The sequence below is a fragment of the Myotis daubentonii genome, chromosome 12, assembly GCF_963259705.1.
Source record: "Myotis daubentonii chromosome 12, mMyoDau2.1, whole genome shotgun sequence".
Lineage (NCBI taxonomy): Eukaryota > Metazoa > Chordata > Mammalia > Chiroptera > Vespertilionidae > Myotis > Myotis daubentonii.
Window position 1 is genome coordinate 72,365,678 of NC_081851.1, and position 22,204 is coordinate 72,387,881.

A 22,204-nucleotide genomic window follows, 5' to 3' on the forward strand; every position below is an offset into this window, starting at 1 on the left:
CTGCGGCAGTGAGTAGGAGGTAAGTCCAGAGCATCCTCCATAGCAAAGCCCTACTCTCCAGGGAAAAGAGTTTAACCAGAGCCTTACCCTACCTGGGAGATGCACCTTGCCCTGCCTCCAGTCCCCTCTACCTTTTCGCCCTTATCTAAGAGGGGAGGGGTCTAAGACCCACTTGTGAAGGATACATCCCAGGGACCCAGGCTCACTAAAACACTAAGATGTAATCATAAAATTATAGATCACACCCCCTCCCGACATCAACCCAACCCCACCAACAGGGCTCTAACATTACAGTGGATTACAGCTCAACTTCAAACCTGACTCTAAGGAGGAGTTGTTTTTTTAATTTCTAAAGACAACAGGGTAAACAAAAACAAAGACATACAGAAATGTGAAGTCTCTGGCACCTCCAGCTACAGCAAATATTACACACAGCACAACTCACAACAGACCTGCCTGGTTTCATTTATTTCAGTCATTCATAAATATACTAAACTTATCATACTCTTTCACTGGACTTTCGGTTGGTTAGCTGGCAAAAGATGCCTAACCTCACGAATACTTTTCACCTTATGTATAAATGATTGTGTTATTGTATCATTTTATTTCTGCCTAGCTTACTGCTCCTGTTTCAACTGAAATCCTTTAAGGACAGGCAGGGACTGTGTTTTACTTTTCTGTACCTTCATAGATGGCCTAACTCAGAGCTGGCTGTGTGAATTTAGCAAATGAATATTTCTTTTCTTGCTCTGGCCGGTATGGCTCTGTTGTTTAGGTGTCATCCCATGCACCAAAAGGTCGCTGGTTTCCCAGTCAGGTACATGCCTGGGTTGTAGGCTCAATACCCAGTAAGGGGCGTGTGCAGGAGGCAGCAGATCTCACATTGATGTTTCTCTCTCTCCCTCCACTTTCCCTCTCTCTAAAACTCAATAAAAAAATCATTTAAAAATGTTTCTTTCGCCCTAACTGGTTTGGCTCAGTGGATAGAGCGTCAGCCTATGGACTGAAGGTCCCAGGTTCGATTCCAGTCAAGGGCATGTACCTTGGCTGTGGGCACATCCCCAGTAGGGGGTGTGCAGGAGGCAGCTGATCAATGTTTCTCGCTCATCGATGTTTCTAACTCTCTATCCCTCTCCCTTCCTCTCTGTAAAAAATCAATAAAATATATTTTTAAAAAATATATTTCTTTTCTCATATCCTATTAATACCTAGGACTTACTGAATGCCTGCTACATTCAGGCACTGTTTGAAATGCATCACCTGTATAACTCATTTGTTGCTAGGAGATAAAACTATTTTATCCCCCTTTCGCATAGGTGGCATAGAAAGGTTGTGTAACTTACGTAGCTGCTGACAGGAGCAATGTCAGATCAGCGGCTGCGCTCTTCATCTTGATGCTTCTCAGATGAACAAGGGTCGCAACAGCCTTCAGCTCTGCCCTCAGAACCACTGGCCTCTTCTGTCTCCAAATACAAAGTGATATTTTGTATTTCAAAATACAAAATACTTTTGCCTGAAAAATTAAACTCTTATCTCAATACAAAGTGATAATGCAGAAAGGTGTTGGGAGAGAACACAAAACCCCGGAGAGCAAAGAGGTATTTGCTAATGGCTTCATTTTGAGGGAGGGCCTTTGTTTTCCTTGATATCATAGGTCCTGGATTGGGAAATCAATGTGTGGAGAGACTTTTGACCTGACTTTTGGACATAATGCTGCTCTTTTCCCCAAAACCTTATCAAGCATGAGTTTGAAAGGTGAGTCCTGTCATTGCAACATCACCTATGTTCCTCCTACAGATGGGGTTCTGTTTGATTTAATATTAGGGAAGGCTTCCTGGATTAGTTCTTACACAAAAACCGGATTTAGGAAGCCACATGACACTGCCTCCTCCCATTCCTTACCTAAGAACACACTGAGATGATTAAACACATTTTACAACTGGTTCCAGAAGAATTAGCAAACAGGGAACTTTCCACCAACTGAAACATGTTTTGACTCCTAAAAGTTTACATGGTAATAGGTACGATAAAGATCATTCTAGAACTAACAAAGATTGTGATCAACATTCAGAGTTGCTGGGCCTTCTTCCTGCCCTAGCAGGCATGTCCCCCCCCCCTTTTTTTCCCCATTCTTACTTTCCCATTTCTCCCCTCAACTCCTCTTTCCTCCTGTCCTTTCCTTTCCAAGCACCCACAGGAAAAGAGCCTCCTATAAGTGCATATAAAAATACATATATAGAAACCAAAATGGTGGCATAGGTAAACACCAGAAATAGTTGCCTTGCACAAACACTTCAAAAATACAACTAAAAGACAAAACGGACATCATCCAGAATCACAGGAAGGCTGGCTGAGTGGAAATTCTACAACTAAAAGGACAGAAAAGCACACTGAGACTCAGAGGAGGTGTGGAAGTAAAGTGCAGAGGTATGGAGGCGCACGTGGAAAGGGCTAGCAACTGAGGACACGGTTGTCTTTTTTCAATCGGGAGGGAGTCTCAAGCTCCCAACTGCTCTGAACTCCAATTCCAGGCGAGTCTCTGGGGACCCAGACTCATACGGGGAGAAACTGGACTGTCTGGCATTGGTCAGAACTCGAGGGTGGCTTTCTCTCAAAGGTGCTTGCAGCGATTACCAGGACACTGAGACACAGGGCCTCTTAGGATAGGACTGAGGAGCAGCCATAGCTGCTTGCTACGCCCTGTTGATCCCCTGAGACCCTGCCCCACCCAAGCTGTGTGCAGAGGCTTTTGCATATGAAAGGCCTGGCCCTTTGAAATCTGAAAATTACCTAACAAACTGCAGCTGGGCCAGATCCAGAACTTCCAAGAGAAGGCCCAAGGCCCCACAGCAGCTTGCATTGCTTCACAGCTGGTCCTCATCTGGGCACCTCCAAACTCCAAACAAAGAGGAATCTACAGATCTCTCCATAGCTCCTGCTGGGTAGCCTCAGGCAGAGGCTAAATTAGCACCTCCTTAGAGATCCAAAGCCAGTGTACCTAGTGGTCAGAGTGGGACCATCCAGATTACAACTCCTCAGATCCATAAGGGACACACTCAGGGGGCAGACTCAGTGAGCACCAAAGCCCCACTGAAGCAAGTCTTGTCCCAGAAGGGTGTCTCCAGCATAGAAGTTCTCCCACTGCAGACACAGCTGATTCTCACAGCCAATTGGCCTGGAGGTCAATTCCTCCCAGTGATACCTACAACAATCAAGGCTTAACTACAACAAGACTGTGCACAAAGCCCACAGAGGGGTGCACCAAGAGTATCCACCTCAGGTAATTGGAGAGGCTGAGCCACTGGGCCCTATAGTACACCTAGCACAGAAAGTCACTCTATCAACACAGAGAAGCATAAAAAATGCAGAGACAAAGAAACAGGTCACAAATGACAGAAATGAGGAAAGCAAGCTACTGGATATAGAGTTCAAAACCACACTTATAAGGTTTTTCAAGAATTTTCTAGAAACCACCAATAAATTGACTAAGACCCTCAATAAATCTAGTGAGACCCCCGAGGTTATGAAAAAGGACCAACTAGAATTAAGCATACACTGACTGAAATAAAGAATATTATACAGAGTTCCAATAGCAGACTACAGGATCACAAGAATCAAATCAAAGATTTGAAATATGAAGAAGCAAAAAACACCCAACCAGAAAAACAAAAAGAAAAAAGATTCTAAAAATATGAAGATAGTGTAAGGAGCCTCTGGGACAACTTCAAGCGTATCATCATATGAATTATGGGGGTGCCAGAAGAAGAGAGAGAGCAAGATATTGAAAATTTATTTGAAGAAATAATGACAGAAAACTTCCCCTACCTGGTGAAAGAAATAGACTTACAAGTCCAGGAAGCGCGGAGAACCCCAAACAAAAGGAATCCAAAGAGGACCACACCAAGACACATCATAATTAAAATGCCAAGAGCAAAAGACAAAGAGAGAATCTTAAAAGCAGCAAGAGAAAGACAGTTACCTACAAGGGAGTACCCATACGACTGTCATCTGATTTCTCAACAGAAACTATGCAGGCCAGAAGGCAGTGGCAAGAAATATTCAAAGTGATGAATAGCAAGAACCTACAACCAAGATTACTTTACCCAGCAAAGCTATCATTCAGAATTGAAGGTCAGATAAAGAGCTTCACAGATAAGAAAAAGCTAAAGGAGTTCATCACCACCAAACCAGTATTATATGAAATGCTGAAAGGTATCCTTTAAGAAAAGGAAGAAGAAGAAAAAGGTAAAGCTACAAATTATGAACAACAAATACACATCTATCAACAAGTGAATCTAAAAATCAAGTGAATAAATAATCTGCTGAACAGAATAAACTGGTGAATATAATAGAATCAGGGGCATAGAAAGGGAGTGGACTGACTATTTTCGGGGGCGGGGGGAAGGGGTGTGTGGGTGTGGAAAGAGACTGGACAAAAATCGTACACCTATGGATGAGGACAGTGGGGAGGGGGGGGTTAAGGGCAGAGGGTGGGGTGGGAACCAGGTGGAGGGTAACTACGGGGGGGAAAAAGAGGAACAACTGTAATAATCTGAACAATAAAGATTTAATTTTAAAAAATACATATATATAGCATATATTCACACTTTGGTTTTTTTCACCCATATACTCATTTATTCATTCAACAGATTATCCAGTGCCTATTCAGTCTTACTGTCCTTACCCTACCTCCCCATGCACATATGTATATACCTTTGGACAGATGCATGTTTGTGTTTCCCCAAGGACACTGGATTTAGCTGGAGAGGCCTAAAATAGCAGAGATTGGGACATATTCTTGATAGTTTATCACTGATCACTGAGTCAGAGTCTGGTAAATTCCAGGACAACAAGTTATAGCCTTAGGAAGACAATCTGCTTGGAAAACAAGCAGAAACAAAAACCTTCCTGTCTGGTGCTTTCATTGGGGTTTCTGGAACTCTCCCTGAGCTCTGGGGAAAGCCCATGCTCAGGTAGGAGCCAGTGTCCCTCTCTCAGTACCTCCTATCTGTCCACAAAGGAGCCTTACAAGCTTGGGAAACATTTCCAGTGACAACCCACCAAATATTGGCTCACAGAATATCACAGATCTAGATATCATGCATGAAGTGTAATTATACCTCATAAAAGGAAAGATTACTAAGTATTATATAAGGTTTTAGCATAAAGATGTCCTAAAGTACAATGTCAAAACCAGGACATGGCTTTTGACTAAGATTATTATACCATCCTGCTTATCAGGTAGTCATTGAGCACCGCCTGGGCACCCAGCATAGCATTAGGCACATACAACCAAGTTGACTAGGCTAGACATGTACTAATAAGATGATGGACGCAGCATGATAAAGTGGAAAGAGCCCTTGACTTAGAATCTTCAGACTGGTCATAGCTCTAAATGTCACCACTTGCTAGCTGTGAAACTCAGTTTAGAATTGTTGTAAGGATTTGTTTTAGATGTTATATAAATTTTGTATGGATAGAAAATATTTTTATGGTTTTAGAGGAGAATTCAAAATGGAGTGGAATTACTTGTCAGGTTCAATATAACCCAATAAGAAAAGCCAGTGTTTTGCAAACAAATTGTCAACCATTGGTGGCTCATGAAATCAGTTTAATGGGTGGTGGTCTTTTTTTGTTTGTTTGCTAAGTGGAACAGAATAGAAAAAAAACAGAGTATATTACATGTAGTATGGGCCTTTTTGTTTCAGGTAACTTTTGTCTCTATTATATATAGATTTGTGAGTATTATACTGTGATGAGAAAATATTTTCTTAGTATGGGTCACTTACCAAAAGTTTGAATAGCCTGGATTTTCTCTCCCTTGGGTCATCTTCTTTCAGCCTTGACCCTGGCCATTTACTATATACAGTAACTATAAGCCAGGAAAGGGCAAGAGATGGAGAGTGGACCAGTCTGTAATGTGAGACTTGCAACATTTGTGTTCTTGATGCATGTGCTTGAAGTGAACCTTTTCTGTCAGGGCATTCTCACAGAAGCTTGACCTCTGCACTCAGGAGCTATCAGTGACACGTCCTGCCTGCATAACTTGGTCCAGCTCCACTTTAAGGCAAGGGGTGAGGGTCTTCTGGGCCAATGCTGACAGCGCTGAACCAGAGCTAAAGTCATGTCCCAGGTCACATGGGCTTTAGGAAGCCTCGCTTAGAACACCCCTCGAAGCATGGATAGAGCCCATCACTTTGGGACCTCCTTCTCTGTCCCCGCTTCCTATCACTCACACACACACACACACACACACACACACACACACACACACACACACAACAATATCCTCACCCTGAGGAAGACCTAATTCTAAGGCTGGAGCAGGAACCTAATTTGAAGCCACTGGGTGTATTCTTTCCAAAGCACAAATGTTTTGTCAAGACAACTGGTTCTGATCTTGTGACTCAGTGCACTGATTCTCTGGCTCCTCCAGAGATTTTCTGGTGAGAAAGGAGCAGTTGAAACTTTACTTCTGCCCAGCTGGTGTGGCTCAGTGGTTGAGCGTCAACCTGTGAACCAGGAGGTCATGGTTCGATTCCTGGTCAGGGCACATGCCTGTATTGTGGGCTCGATCCCTCACATCCCCAGTGAGGGCTTGCAGGAGGCAGCCTATCAATGATTCTCTCTCAACATTGATGTTTCTGTCTCTCCCTGTCTCTTTCTCTCTGAAATCAATAAAAATATATATATATATATTTTTTTTTAGAAAAACTGTAGTACTTAATGAAGAACAATGATATTCTAATATTCTAAGATCATGGTCACTGACAGCAGTGACCTCATGCATGACTTGCCCAGTGTGGTCAGGTTGGGGCTGTTGTGCTTGCCCTTGATTGCCACCCACGCCCAGCACTCACAGTGCATCCCCGCCTTGCCAGCCTTGAGGAATCCTTCTCCCCTGAGAGCTTAGACTGGGGGCAGTGGTGGGAGTGTCCTCTGGAGATGTCAGACACCAGAGCACTGAGTTTCTAGGGGGTTTCCCACTGGTGCCCTGGAGCTCCCTGTGGTGACAGCACCAGCCTCAACTCCTGGTAAATTGTATATCCCCACAGGATCTAAAAACTTACTCCAGGCCAGTCACTGAGCTAGGAAGTTTGGAGATCCAGAGATGAACAAAGTGTGAGGCTGACCCTTTAGTTGTCACAGTAGACACCTTAACTGAGGAGTTGTTGGGCTCTATAGATGGGTTTCAGGGGCTTCATGACCTGAAGACTGGCGTTCTGGGCGGAATTATTTGCTGCACATTTGTAGAGTTTTATAGTAAGAGGGTACCAGCTTTTCTCAGATCATCAAAGGGCAGGACTCTGCGGTCCCAACATTTCAGGAATGATGAGTTTTCTCACCTGTGATTTTTATATATTCTCATATTGAGAGGAATAGCCCTATAACCCTGGATTTAAAAAAAAAAAATGAGGGGAAGGCCTTTTAAGTCACAAAAGCTGGCTTCTCTCTGGTTGACTGCCCAGCATCTACTCAATAAGTGGTCAGTTAGCAGATTCTAGTGACCAGAGTATCATCTCCTCAGTGGGAATATGTTTACTGTAGAAGGTCAATCAGAAGTGCTTTAACCAAAGGTAAGGGCTGACCCTCATTTCCTGAAAATATAGTCACTGCACTCTCTAACACTTGTGCAAGTATTCCAGAGTCTGCCCTATTTAGTAGCATGTTCACATCAAGTAAATTGATGGTAGTCAACTGGTTGTGAAATGCAGCCAATCCCACTGTTTCTTGTCAACGGGGTGAGGAACGGGAATTGCCCCACGGTGGATTCTGTCACCATGATTACTGCTGTCGCTATAATATATCCAGTTGGACCAGGATGTTTCTTTTTGAGTTGGCTTAATGAAATTCATAGTCCCAGTTAGCTAATTGTTATTTGAATGCATTGTGTTTATACATTCTGATTTCTAAAAATTAAATCTATGCAAATCTAAAATGGGTAATTTCAAATTGGGTAATTTCTCTTTGCTATTGTTGTGCAAGAGGTATTTTTCTTTTTTTAACATATATTTATTTATTTCAGAGAAGAAGGGAGAAGGAGAGAGAGTGCCGGGAGCCGGTCCATCCTTGCTGTTTCAAGGGACCTGGCATATATGGCATACGGTTCTTAATATGTTTGCTCACCTTCTTGGCGCTGTGTTTTAACCAAGGTCACCTCTCCGAGAAAGGTTGAATCCCCAGGTAGGGATTTTCCCCTGAAGTTAGGGAGGGAATAAAACCCCTCAACTAAGTGCCAGGCGGGTAATTAATCCCTTTAACTACGAACAATCATGCTTAAACTACATAATCTTTTCTCCCTGGAATGGAGATAAGAAACGCCCTAACCTTTGTAATAGAGATTGATAGGATTGAATCAACTGGTATAAATACAGTTGTAACAAGACAGAAACTCTCAGAACTTAGAACAGAATCAAGAAGACAGAATCTACACGGAGCCTAGAGACAGAAGAACTTTGCTGGAGAGAGCATGCCGGAGGATCCTGGAGAGGGACTGGCCTCGGAGCCTAGAGACAGAGCCTAGCGGGAGAACATGGCAAGGGATCCTGGACTGAACCTGACTACAGAGATTGGCAGGAGAACCTGACTGGAACCTGGACACTGAACCTGACTGGAGAGCCTGGACAGAACCTGGCTGGAGAACCTAGCGAGGGAACATGGCTACAGAACCTCGCTGGAGATCCAAAGCAGAACCTCTCTGGCGATCCTGGCTAGGCTACTGATCAACTGGACGCTGTCTCCGTGCCCTTCCTTCTTCGCCGACTCCGTCTACACCTTTGGGGACCCCTGGACCCGCTGGGGTTGGACCCCGGCAAGAGAGATAGAAACATCAATGATGAGAATCATTGATAGGCTGCCTCCTGCACGCCCCCTACTAGGGATCGAGCCTGCAACCCGGGCATGTGCTCTTGACTGGAATCAAACCAGGGACCCTTCAGTCCACAGGCCAACGCTCTATCCATTGAGTCAAACCAGCAAAGGCTCTTTTTTTCTTTATTGTTGAGGATCTGGGGGTGGGGGGGAGTTTACCTGCAGAAATTGTCCTCTAAATTACGAAATAACTTTTACACAATTGTGTAATCTGAATCCACGTGTTTTTAACAAAAGATTAACTGTGACCTAATTTCACAGCTTGTAGCTTTCCTTAGTTTAAAGAATGTTCATTCTCCATGTATGCCTGAAACTAATACAAAATAATGTTAAATGCAAACCATAATTGAAAAAAAAAATAAAATGAGAATGAGATATCACCTCCTAATAAGAAAAGACAAGAGGTAAGTGCTAGCAAAGAGATGAAGAAAAGAGAATCCTTGAGTACTGTTGTAAATTGGTACAGCCACTGTAGAAAATAGTATGAAGTATTTCTTCCCTCAAGAAGTTAAAAATAGAACTCCCATATGATCCAGAAATTCCACTTCTGGGTACATATCCAAAGGAAATAAAATCAGTAACTCAAAGAGATACCTGCACTCCAGTGGCTATTGCAGCATCATTCACAATAACCAAGGAATGGAAACAACCTATGTGTCCATTGATGGAAAAGCAGATAAAGACATGGCATACATATAATAAAATATTATTCAGCCTTAAATAGAAAGAAGTCCTGTCCTTTGTGACAACATAGTTGAACTTGGATGGCATTGTATGCTGAAATAAGCCAGACAAATTCTTCATGGGATCCCTTATATGTGAAATATTTTCTTTAAAAAAAAATTGAACTCATAGAAACAGAGAGTATAAAAGTAATTTCCAGGGGATGGGGGATGAGGGAAGAGATTAGTAAAGGGGAATAAACTTTCAGTTATAAGATGAATTATTTCGGAGGATCTAATTTATAACATGACTGTAGTTGATGACGCTGTATTGTAATTTGCTAAGAACAGAGAATGTAAATGTTCTGACAAAAAAAAGAAAGGTGAACATATGAGGTGATGGATATGTTAGTTCAATGCATACATATAGCAAATTTTCACATTGTACACTTTCACTATCTTAAATTTTATTTGTCAAGGATACCTCAATAAAGCTGAGGTAGAAAGGTTGACTCCTAACTTAAATTGAGATTGCTTCTTTCTCTTTGCATGAAAATACCTAATTTTTTAGAATAAGTTTCTTACAGAGACATAATACTAGTAAAATTAATTCATTCACTGTTAAAAGTAGTGTTCTGACAACAAGTGAAAACTTTATGATGCAGAAAATGTAAGTTGTCCTCTATTCATTCTGTCCAATATTCTAAATCATAGCTGGGTAATTATTTTGATGAAATACTAAAGGGTAGGGAAAGTTCACAGTTAACTATACTGTGTAACTTTAGTTATGTAATGTTGATTTTGGAGCGCTATATAGAATGAGTTGTATAGAATAACCTCTGGTTGGCTGCTAAGATAATAGAAAATAATGTCAGGCAACTTTGTGACCAGTAAAAATTTAATATGACAATTTAAAAATATCCAATTAGATTATGAGGTTGTATTTCAAATACATATTTAAGTGATAATGGGAAATATTATTAGAATTGGCCCAGTAACATTTTTCAGGTAGCTGAGGTGTAAGAAATATATTCTTCCCTTCATAACTTTATGTTTCATTGGCATGAATTGGTAGGTTCTTTGCTAAAGATGTGAGCTGGTGGTCCATGTACCAGAACATTAATACTTCCCAATTCTAAACTACTTTATTTTTCTAAACCCCAAAGAATTTGCCCTAGCTGGTTTGGCTCAGTGGATAGAGTGTTGGCCTGTAGACTAAAAGGTCCCAGGTTCAATTCTGGCCAAGGGCATGTATCTCGCTTGCAGGTTCAAACCCTGGCCCTGGTCAGGGCATGTGCAGGAGGCAACCAATCCATGTGTCTCTCTCACATTGATATCTCTCTTTCTCTGACTCTCCCCATGCCTTCTACTCTCTCTAAAAACCAATGGAAAAATAGCCTCAGGTGAGGATTAACCAAAAAACAAACAAGCAAACATATAAAGCCCAAAGAATTGTACCAGAGTGAAAAGTATATCTTATTACTGAATCAATCATAAAAAGCAATTAAAAAGACCCTGTGCTATTGCTCAGAACAGAACAATGTCTTATGAAGTGGAGAGCCAAAAGGAATTTCTTATGACACAAAGGCCAGACAGACCATAGAAACTGCTAATACACAGGCTACGTTGGGAGTCACTGTGGTATATTCCACATGGGCCTGAATCATGGCTCATAACTTAATTCAAAAATAAATCATGTCAATTTGGTACCAAAATGGTGGAGATGATAAAGAAAACTAAAGGCTCGGTGCATGAAAATTCATGCACTCGGGGGGGTGGGGGTCCCTCAGCCTGGCCTGCACCCTCTCACAATACTGGACCCCTTGGTTAGGGTCTCTAGGCCTGGCCTGAGATCAGGGCCTATGGGGCTTTCCTTCCCTGCTACAGGCAGCTGGCCCCACCCCCACTGCTGCCACTGCTTGCCATCTGTGCAGCCCTGCCCACCCTCCCCTGCCACCGGTCACCTCCCTTTGCAGGCAACAGGCATGGGGTGCGATGGCTTGGCTGGCCTGGGCCTCTTTCTTTCTTTCTTTCTTTCTTTCTTTCTTTCTTTCTTTCTTTCTTTCTTTCTTTCTTTCTTTCTTTCTTTCTCTCTCTCTCTCTCTCTCTCTCTCTCTCTCTCTCTTCTTTCTTTCTTTCTTTCTTTCTTTTTATAAGTAAGATAATGTTTACTGAGCAATACAGAACTGAGTACTATTACGGATTTACCAGAATGGAAATGCACCGCACTGCGCCCCTGCCACCCCCAACACGCAGAGACTGCAGTACTTAGAAGTTACACACAACAGCCCTAACTGCTGAATATCTGTTCATAACAAACAAACTATAGCATATTTATACTGTATCACATATCGAGTGATTATAGAAATCTATTTATATATTGCTTGTATAAAGTCTTCTTTTTTGTAAAAAATATGTATTAAAAAAAGAGAAAGTATAAAAAAAACATGTGCAGTGGAAAGCCCTGCCAGGACAGCCAGTCTGTAAACATTCGGTGAGCATGTGCTTTGGAAGGGCACCCGTGCCTCGTGACCACAGCAACTCCAGCAGGGCCGGCGAGGGTGCGCCTTGGCTGCCACTCCGGGCAGGACTGAGCTGGACCACGGTGGGTGGGTACAGCAGGGCCTAGCACTGTGCCCTTCTCTAGCCTTGCATCAGGATCAGGGCCAGGGTCAGGGGTGGGGGCAGGCAGAGTGCAGTTTCACTCTGAGATCCATACTCACCCTAATTTTGGTTGCAACTCATGGCTTTTCCTGGCCGCTCGGAGGTTCTTTGGGTAGGTGCCCTGGCGGAGAAGCTGGAGAAGTGCCCACAGCTACCTGATTGGGCATCTCCCCGGCCCAGAGCCTCTGTCCTGCCTCCTGCAAGCCTGGCCCCAGGCAGAACAGGACCCGCTCAGGACTACTTTGGTCTCAGCGCTTGGTCCTGGGTTTCATCAGCCTGGGTTTCTTCCCCTGGTGTGGCTGATCTGAGTTTCACAAAAAAGCCTGGTGGGTGCTGGCTGTGCTGAGCCTCATTGAAGAGTTTTTCATGCAACAAGGAAGAGCCTTATGGGACCCTCCTCCTCCTCCTCTCTCTATCTCCTCCTCCTCCTCCTCCTCCTCCTCCTCTCTCTATCTCCTCCTCCTCCTCCTCCTCCTCCTCCTCCTCCTCCTCCTCCTCCTCCTCCCCCCCCCCCCCCCGCCATGGTCACTTCTTCTCCAGCTGCTCCAGCAGTGGGTTGCCTTCTGGAGTTGGGGGTCTTAACGCTGTCGGTCCTGACGATGCAGGTGGGGCGATGCTGGTTGAGTATCAGGATGAGCTGCTGCCACTCCTGCTCCTCCATCTGGGTTTTCAGCTCTGCATTCATGAGCTCCAGCCACTCAGATTCCCGCTGCAGAAACTCCTTCTGCTCCTTCTTCTTGTTCCGGCATGGGGCTGCTGCCACTTTGTTCTTTTCCCGGAGCTGCTCCTCTTCCTCATCTAGCTCACTTTTCACAGGTTGAGGCCTCTTGCCCAGTTTCACCTCCAGGAAGTGCAAAGGGATGATCATGGCCCCAATGTTCAGGATGTCAGCGTATTTCAGCTCCTCTGCAGTCAGGGCGGAGCTGGGGAGTCCGGTCAGGAGGCCAAGCCCTGGCAGAGAGCCGCAGTCATGGAAGGGTCCGGGATCTGCCCAGGCATCCTAGCAGGAGGAGTGGCAGTCCAGCCCTGCAGAAGTAGCAGGGGGAGGCTGCGACCCTGGGCCCTGGGCCAGACTGCAGGCACCATGCCCACTCAGGAGCCGCAGTGGCGCCAGCCCCGCCCTGCAGCATCCACGGCTGCCAGTGCCTACTGTCACAGCTGCCGAACGACCCTCCGCAGGCTGTGGTCTGAGTCTCCCTCTTTAAGGTGACCCATCGCAGGGCTCTGCCTGCCTGCCTGATCACCCCTAACCCCTCGCCTGCCTACCTGATCACCCCTAACCACTTGCTAGGGGGCCATCTGCCTACCTGATCACCCCTAACCTTTTCACCTGCTTACCTGATCACCCCTAACCACTCATCTTCCTGCCTGATTGCCCCTAACTGCTTGCTGGGGGGTGGGGCCAGCCCAGCAAGGGGCCGTGGTGGTTCTGGTTTCTGGTGGTTCTGGTCGTTTCGCCCCTGGGCTTTTATTATATAGGATGTGAAGGAAGAGGTAGACTAGTATAGACAATCTTAACAGAGGAAGTGGAGATTAGGGCTTAGGTTTGGTGACTAGAGCAAGAGTGAGGGGTAGAGAAGTGACAGGAGAGACTGGGAGATGAAGAAATTCACACACACAATTCTGGAAGAATTTTAGGAAGGGAAGAATTTACAGGGGTGAAGAAGAACAGCTGCTCCTGCCCTAAAGACAGGGATCCACTCATCAGTGGGATGGGCGGAAGCTGCTGGAGCTATCTGAGTCTCCCACCGCTCCACCTCCCTCCTTTTGGGGAGGGTCTAGCTGCTCTGAGCATTAAGGGAGAAATAGCTTATCTGCCCTCTGACAAGGAGACACAGCTCTGTTGTTAATGAAGTGAGAACCAAGTAATTCTCTGGGCAATTCAGGCATCCATCACCATTTTCAACTAACATGTTCAGGTAAAAAAGGTCTAAGAGTCAAGAAGAACAGATGAATCTGAATTAATTGCCTCAATTTACCATTTTATATTGGACTTGTCCAAATTAAGTCACATAAATGGCCTTTAGCCGTGCGTGTGGGTCAGCAGTGATGGAGACTGCTGCTGGCCAGTGTTCTGCCAAGGACTCTAGTCCCAAGACCTGTTCTGGAATGAGGGCACAGACATCATTTCACACTGACTCACTCTAGGAGGTACTTTCTGGGGGTGAGGCAGTGTGTCAATCCAGTAGGATTACCCACGCCAAGATCACAATGTGCAGGATAAGAATGGAAGAAGAACGGAGGTGTCTGAGCCAGCTTCTTGTTTACCTACTTGAAGAAGATGCAGGCAGGCATTTGGAAGGGGAAAATAACAATAAACAGCATCGATGTTAAGCCCTCATCCAAAGAGCAGCAAGCACAGGTGTCGGCACATCTGTGCTTTTTCCCTAATCACATCTCCTCAGAAATCTGGATGTTATGAAAGGCAATGCTTAGCAAATGCCACTTAGCCACCAACCCCTCCTCTGGCAGCAGTATTTCTATGGTATTTTCATCTTGTCTCTCTTAGTATCCTCTCTGAGAGCCAGCTCAGGCTCAGAACCCCCATGCCTTTTTATTTTATTCTAAAAAAAAAAAAAAAGCAAGATTTAGAGAGATCTGGGTTTCCTAATGCTCTCGTTGAGATTCAGGTTGGTGGAGTATAAGCCACAGAGTGGCTGAGCTTGAGCTCCAGCTCAGTTAGTTATTATGCCAGGTGATCCTGAAACCCATTTAACTCCAGGGAGCCTCAGTGTCTCACCTGTGATATATACCATAAACTCACAGTATTATTAAAAGGATTAAAATAAATAATGAATACCAAAGCCCCACCAAACCTTACTACAGTGTGCGATGGCAGCTCTTGTTAGTAGAACACTGACTTATTTCCCCAGGTAGAGGGCAACTAGTGTGTGGATGCTCAGAGTCACTGAAATGCAACCTGATGGGGTTTATTTGATCCTCTTACACATCCATCCTCATCTCTTCTAGCTGCCTGTACTTGCATAATGAAGACAGTAGAATTGGGTGAGTTATGCAGAATGCAGCCTGGCTTCCTTATTTGCAGGAACGGGGGTTAAAATATCTATTTTGTAGGTTTTGTCTTTTGAATAGTCAAGGAGATCATCTATGAAATTTAGTTATCACAATGATTGGTAAATTTTTGGTGCTTAATAAATACTGGGTTTTTAATAAATATTTGTTAACGACATGACTGCACAGAGGGATGACTGCTCACCCTCCCCAGCACCTGGCTCACAGTTACCATGTGAAGTGTGAAGGCCCCATCTCATTTTTTTTTTGTTTGTTTAACTGTTTTATTCCCCACCCTGACTCCCCATCACTACTCCCAACTCCTGTTCTCTACTTCACCCCAAAACAACCAGCCATTCTAAGGTGTTTGATGTCGCTTTATTTGTTTAATGATTCCTAGTTTTGTATGTATTTTCTTGTAAACCATATTGAGCTGTTTGGGGTGCAGGAGAGCTTCGTGTCTCAACCACTGCATACTCTCCAAAGGAAAAAAGAATGTTCATCAGAGGATGATGCACTCCAAAAGCAGACCCAGAGACCGAGAACATCCCTTTTTCTCCTTCTGAAAGGACAAGGGCTCAGGGCCTGGCCCCTCAGTGACTGTGAATGGAAGATTCCTTTCAGAATCTTCCAGACTACTCTTGGCCCCATGAAACTGGTCACTGGTTGGAAAGCACCCGGGAGGCACAATACCCTGATAAGGGACTGACGCTGCTCATTGAGCAAGAAGACTGATGTCATCCTCACATGGGAAGAGGTCACGCCCTGTTAGCAGGGAGGAGGAAGAGGTTACTCTGGGCTATATGCAGGCTCATGGAACCTGGAAATGTCTAATAACAAGGCTCAAAAAGGAATCTTCCATTCACAAAAATTAATAGAGTGTAGACATAAACATAAGTCCTAAAACTATAAACCTCCTAGAAGAAAATATAGGAATAAATGTTCTTGACCTTGTTTTAGGCAATGCTGCTTAGATATGACACCAAAAGAACAGGTAACAAAAGAAAAAATAGGTAAAGTCAACTTCATCAAGATTAAAAACTTTTGTACTTCAAAGAACACCATCAAGAAACTGAAAAGAGCCGGGCTAGTGTGGCTCAGTGGTTGAGTGTCAACCCATGAACCAGGAGGTCACAGTTCAAGGGGGCACGTACAGGAGGCAGCTGATCAATGATTCTCTCTCGTCATTGATGTTTCTATCTCTCCCTCTCCCTTCTCTCTGAAATCAATAAAAAATATTTTAAGTGAAAAGAAACACACAGAATGAAAGAAAAATTTGAAAATTATATGTCGGATAAGAGACATATGTAGAATATATAAGGAACACTTACAACTTAATAAAAAGTGAAAACAACTCAATTAAAAAGTTCAAACTCAAAGGATTTGAATAGACATTTCTCCAAAAGAGATATACAAATTGCCAATAAGAACACAAAAAGATGCCCAACATCATTAGCCATCATAGGAACGCCAACCAAACCACAATGAGATATCCCTTCACACCCACTAGGATGACTATAATGAAAAAGACAGATAATAACAAGTGTTGGCAAGGATGTGGAGAGATTGGAACCTTTAAACACTGGTGGTGAGAATGTAAAATGGTCACTTTGGAAAACAGTCTGGAAGTTGCTCAAATAATTATACATAGAATTACCACATTACCCAGCAATTTCACTCTTAGGCATATCACTAAGAGAAATGAAAACACATGCCCATGCAAAAAAAACTGTACGCAAATGTTCACAACAGCACCATTCAAAATAGCCATTAAATGGAAGCAACACAAATACCATCATTTATGAATAGATTAAACTGTGGTATATCTATTTCCTGGAATATTGGTCGGCATTAAAGAGGAATGAAATGCTACAACATGGATGACCCAGGAAAACATCATGCTAAGTGAAAAAAAAAATCACAAAAGGCCACACACTGTGTGATCCCATTTGTGTAGAAGGTCTAGCATAGGCAACTCTATAGAGACAGAGTGTAGATCCGTGCTTTGGTTTGGGGGAATGAGGGCGTTTGGGAAGTTATGTCTAATTGGTACAAGATTTCTTTTTGAGGTGATAAAAATGTTACAAAATTAATTATGGTAATTGTTGTAGAATCCTGTGAATATACTAAAAACCATTAAATTTTACACTTTAAAGGGGTGTATTTTATGATTCTAATTTTATCACAATAAAACTGTTTTTAAAAGAAGTCCCTTTCCAGGGTTGACCACAGAACAACTGAAGGTGGCCATTATTTTTTTTAATGACTTTATTAAAAGCTAAATGTTGCCATTAAACAAATAAAGAGAAGTAAAATTGTCCCTATTCGCAGATGACATGATACTGTACATAGAAAACCCTAAAGACTCCATCAAACAATTATTAGGATTAATAAATGAATTTGGCAATGTAGCAGGATACAAAATTAATGCCAAGAAATCAATGGCCTTTTTATACACCAACAATGAACTTACAGAAAGAGAGACTAAAAAAACAATCCCATTTACCATTGCACAAAAAATTAAGATACCTAGGAATAAACTTAACTAAGGAGGTAAAAAACCTATATGCTAAAAACTACAGGACATTGAAAAAAGAGATAGAGGAAGACATAAACAGATGGAAGAACATACCATGTTCATGGATTGGTAGAATCAACATCATTAAAATGTCCATAATACCCAAAGCAATCTATAAATTCAATGCACTCCCCATTAAAATACCAATGGCATATTTCACAGACCTAGAACGAACTCTCCAAAAATTCATCTGGAATAAAAAAGACCCTGAATACCTGCAGCGATCCTGAGAAAGAAGAACGAAGTAGGAGGGATCTCAATACCAGATATCAAGCTGTATTACAGAGCCACTGTTCTCAAAACTGCCTGGTACTGGCACAAGAACAGACATATAGATCAATGGAATAGAATAGAGAACCCCGAAATTGACCCGAACCAATATGCTCAATTGATATTTGACAAAGGAGGCAAGAACATACAATGGAGTCAAGACAGTCTCTTTAATAAATGGTGTTGGGAAAATTGGACAGATACATGCAAAATAATGAAACTAGACCACCAACTTACACCACACACAAAAATAAACTCAAAATGGATAAAGGACTTAAATGTACGACGGGAAACCATAAAAATACTAGAGGAATCCAAAGGCAACAAAATCTCAGACATAGGCCAAAGCAATTTCTTCACCGATACAGCTCCTAGGGCATTGGAAACTAAAGGGAAAATAAACAAATGGGACTACATCAAAATAAAAAGCTTCTGCACAGCAAAAGAAACCATCAACAAAACAACAAGAACCCCCACTGCATGGGAGAACATATTTGCCAGTGTTATCACCGATAAGGGTTTAATCTCCAACATTTATAGGGAACTCTTACAACTTAACAAAATGAAGATAAACAATCCAATCAAAAAATGGGCAAAGGACCTAAATAGATACTTTTCAAAAGAGGACATTCAGAAAGCCAAGAGACATATGAAAACATGCTCCAAGTCACTAATCATCCGAGAGATGCAAATCAAAACAACAATGAAGTACCATCTCACAGCTGTCAGAATGGCTATTATCAACAAATCAACAAACGACAAGTGCTGGAGAGGATGTGAAGAAAAAGGAACCCTCCTGCACTGCTAGTGGGAATGCAGACTGGTGCAGCCACTATGGAAGACAGTATGGAGTTTCCTCAAAAAGTTAAAAATGGAACTCCCATTTGACCCAGTGATCCCACTTCTAGGAATATATCCCAAGAAACCAGAAACACCAATCAGAAAGGATATATGCATCCCTATGTTCATAGCAGCAGCCTCCCTATGTTCATAATTTACCATAGCTAAGATTTGGAAACAGTCTAAGTGCTCATTAGCAGATGAGTGGATTAAAAGACTGTGGTACATCTACACAATGGAATACTAGGCTGCTGTAAAAAAGAAGGAATTCTTACCATTTTCCACAGCATGGATGGAACTGGAGAGCATTATGCTAAGTGAAATAAGCCAGTCAGAGAAGAATAAATACCACATGGTCTCACTCATTTGTGGAATATAATGAACAACATAAACTGATCAACAAGGACAGATCCAGAGACGGAGAGGCATTGATTGGACTGTCGGGCCTTGGAGGGAAGGTAGGGAAGGGTGGGGGTAAAGGGGAGAGATCAACCAAAGGACTTATATGCAAGCATATAGGCCTATCCAATGGACACAGACAACAGGGGGTGAGGGCATGAGTGGGGGGATAGGGGTAATGTGGGGATAAGGACATATGTAATATCTTAATCAATAAAAAAAATATATTAAAAAAAGAAAGAGGTGCACGATTTTTGTCCAGTCTCTTCCCGCATCCCCCACACCCCTTTCCCCCCCCAAGAATAATCAGTTCACTCCCTTTCTATGCCCCTGATTCTATTATAATCACCAGTTCATTCTGTTCATCAGATTATTCACTTGACTTTCAGATTCACTTGTTGATAGATGTGTATTTGTTGTTCAAAATTTGTATCTTTACCTTTTTCTTCTTCTTCCTCTTCTTAAAGGATACCTTTCAGCATTTCATATAATACTGGTTTGGTGGTGATGAACTCCTTTAGCTTTTTCTTATCTGCGAAGCTCTTTATCTGGCCTTCAATTCTGAATGTTAGCTTTGCTGGATAAAGTAATCTTGGTTGTAGGTTCTTGGCATTCATCACTTGGACAAAAATCATGCACCTATGGATGAGGACAGTGGGTGAGGAGTGAGGGAGGAGGGTGGGGTGGGTACTGGGTGGAGGGGAGTTATGGGGGGAAAAAAGAGGAACAAATGTAATAATCTGAACAATAAAGATTTAATTAAAAAAAAAGAAAAGAAAGAGAAGGAACCCCTGAAACTAATTGGTACATGTTTCTACCCCCGCTTCTGCTTTAATAACCAAAGCCGACTGGGTTCTGGGGGTGGCCTGACTCCTTCCTCCTCCCAATGCTAATAACTTCTATTCCAAAGTAGATACCTTTCCCTGTGACCTGGATCGGGGACAGAAATAGAAGGAACCTGAGATATGACCTCAAAGCATTGCTATCTATATACAAGACCTATCTGGCCATCTATAGATTTGCAGGGAAGAGAAGTTTCCCTTTTAGGGACTCTTAATTTCTATGCTCACTAGAGCATTACCTAATTTTACTAAATTCTACCAGTTAGGCAGCCTGCTAATGGGTGGCCAGGTACTCTCAGATTGATGGAACCCTTATATTGGGAGATGAGTTGGATTCAATGACCTTAATGGCCCTTTGAGGCCCTGAGTATCTGTGATTCTATATAACCAGTTACATAGCAATATCTATTCTGAATACAAACCCACAAAAAATCAATTAAGTTTATCACTTTTAATGACTAATCAATTACAAGGAGAAAAAGTATCAAAGATTCATCATCTTCAGAAAGCAATCTCCAAGGAATTTTATGCCGTCAACGTAGATTTAGTGCAATTAAGGTAGAATGAATATTCTATTATAAACTAGAAGACCCAAGTTCTTGCCCTACCGCCATTTATTTTCATGGGGGGGAAAACCCGCAGGCTGTCAAGACCTCCATTTATCTGTGAAATGAGAATATCTAGAGTCAGTCTCTCCGGTCCTCTCCATGTCTGACACTTTCCTCCTCCATTTCCCTTCATAGCTCTGGACCAAGAGAGTCGGCCCAATACCCATGGCCTTCTATACAATCTAGAGTTTTCATGCCATATGTGCTAAATTTTATGCTGAATACATAAGATGAAGTTTATACAGTAACCCATAATTAAACAAAGACGGAATTAGCCAGAAAGTCCTGTCCACCGCCCAGGCACAGTGAAGTATGATCTTTCCCAGTCCTCATCCGACTTTTCTTCACCTTCTCCATGTCCACGGACTCAGCTGGCTGGCTGGGTTACAGACCGTCCGACATGTCTAACATAGTCTCAGCTTCCCGGCATTGCTCTTCAGTGGGGCCGCCCAACCCAATTACGCAAATCCTGCCCATCAACCAAGATCCTGCTCACGTTCACCTCCTCCAGAGCCCCTAGGAGCACCTTAGACCAATGCGGTCTAGCTGTATAGACCCCACCTTGGGCATGTTATGGGCACTCATTCCTAGCTGAGATGTGTATTCATGCCCTTTTACTTTTCTGTAAGCTCTCAGAGGACAGAAGGCTCAGGGGCTCCCTAAATCCTTAAAGAGAATCAGTGGTCCTGGGAATGGCGAGGCTTGTTTATCCAGCCAGCCAGCCATTTATCATGAGCACTGGTCTCAGCCTTTTGAGGGTAGTTCTTTCTGGTTCTTAGTCCTATGAGAATATAAAGAAAACTAAAACAAAGCAAAACAAAACACAAATGGGTAAAGAGTAATTGACCGCCCTGGCCAGTGTGCTCAGTGGTTAGACTGTTCTATTTCGCAGGCAGTGTGTCTTTGTAGAGGTGGGTCACCTCCTGGAAAACCCATCCTGCTAATGGTTCTGAATTCTCAGCCCCTAACTGCCCGGAGACTTGAACCCCATATAATTTATGCCTTTTAAAAAATTACCACATCCTCATAGAACAGTGGTCAGCAAACTCATTAGTCAACAGAGCCAAATAGCAACAGTACAACGATTGAAATTTCTTTTGAGAGCTAAATTTTTTAAACTTAAACTATATAGGTAGGTACATTGTTATTAACTTAATTAGGGTACTCCTAAGCTGGCCTTTGCTAAAAATGTCCTCAATCTGATTGAGGTACGTTCACTGAGGTCGACCCCTTCCAACTCTCCCTTCCACACTCATCTTGTATACTTGTTTCGTCTACCTCCTTTCGTTCATCCTCTCTATATGTCCAAACCATCTCAATATACCTTTCTCAATCCTCGACACTACATCTTCTTTCACTCCACAACGTTCCCTAAAATTAACTTAATAAACTTTACTTAAAGTTTTAAGTCAACTTCGCACTGTAGGTGCGCACTGCACGTGGTATTTTGTGGAAGAG

General features: G+C 42.9%; 1 pseudogene; it reads right to left on the reverse strand.

The window, feature by feature from the left end:
* Window positions 1-12,722: 12,722 nt before the first annotated feature.
* Window positions 12,723-13,196, reverse strand: LOC132213841 (jun dimerization protein 2-like; annotated as a pseudogene).
* Between the last annotated feature and the right edge of the window lie 9,008 nt (window positions 13,197-22,204).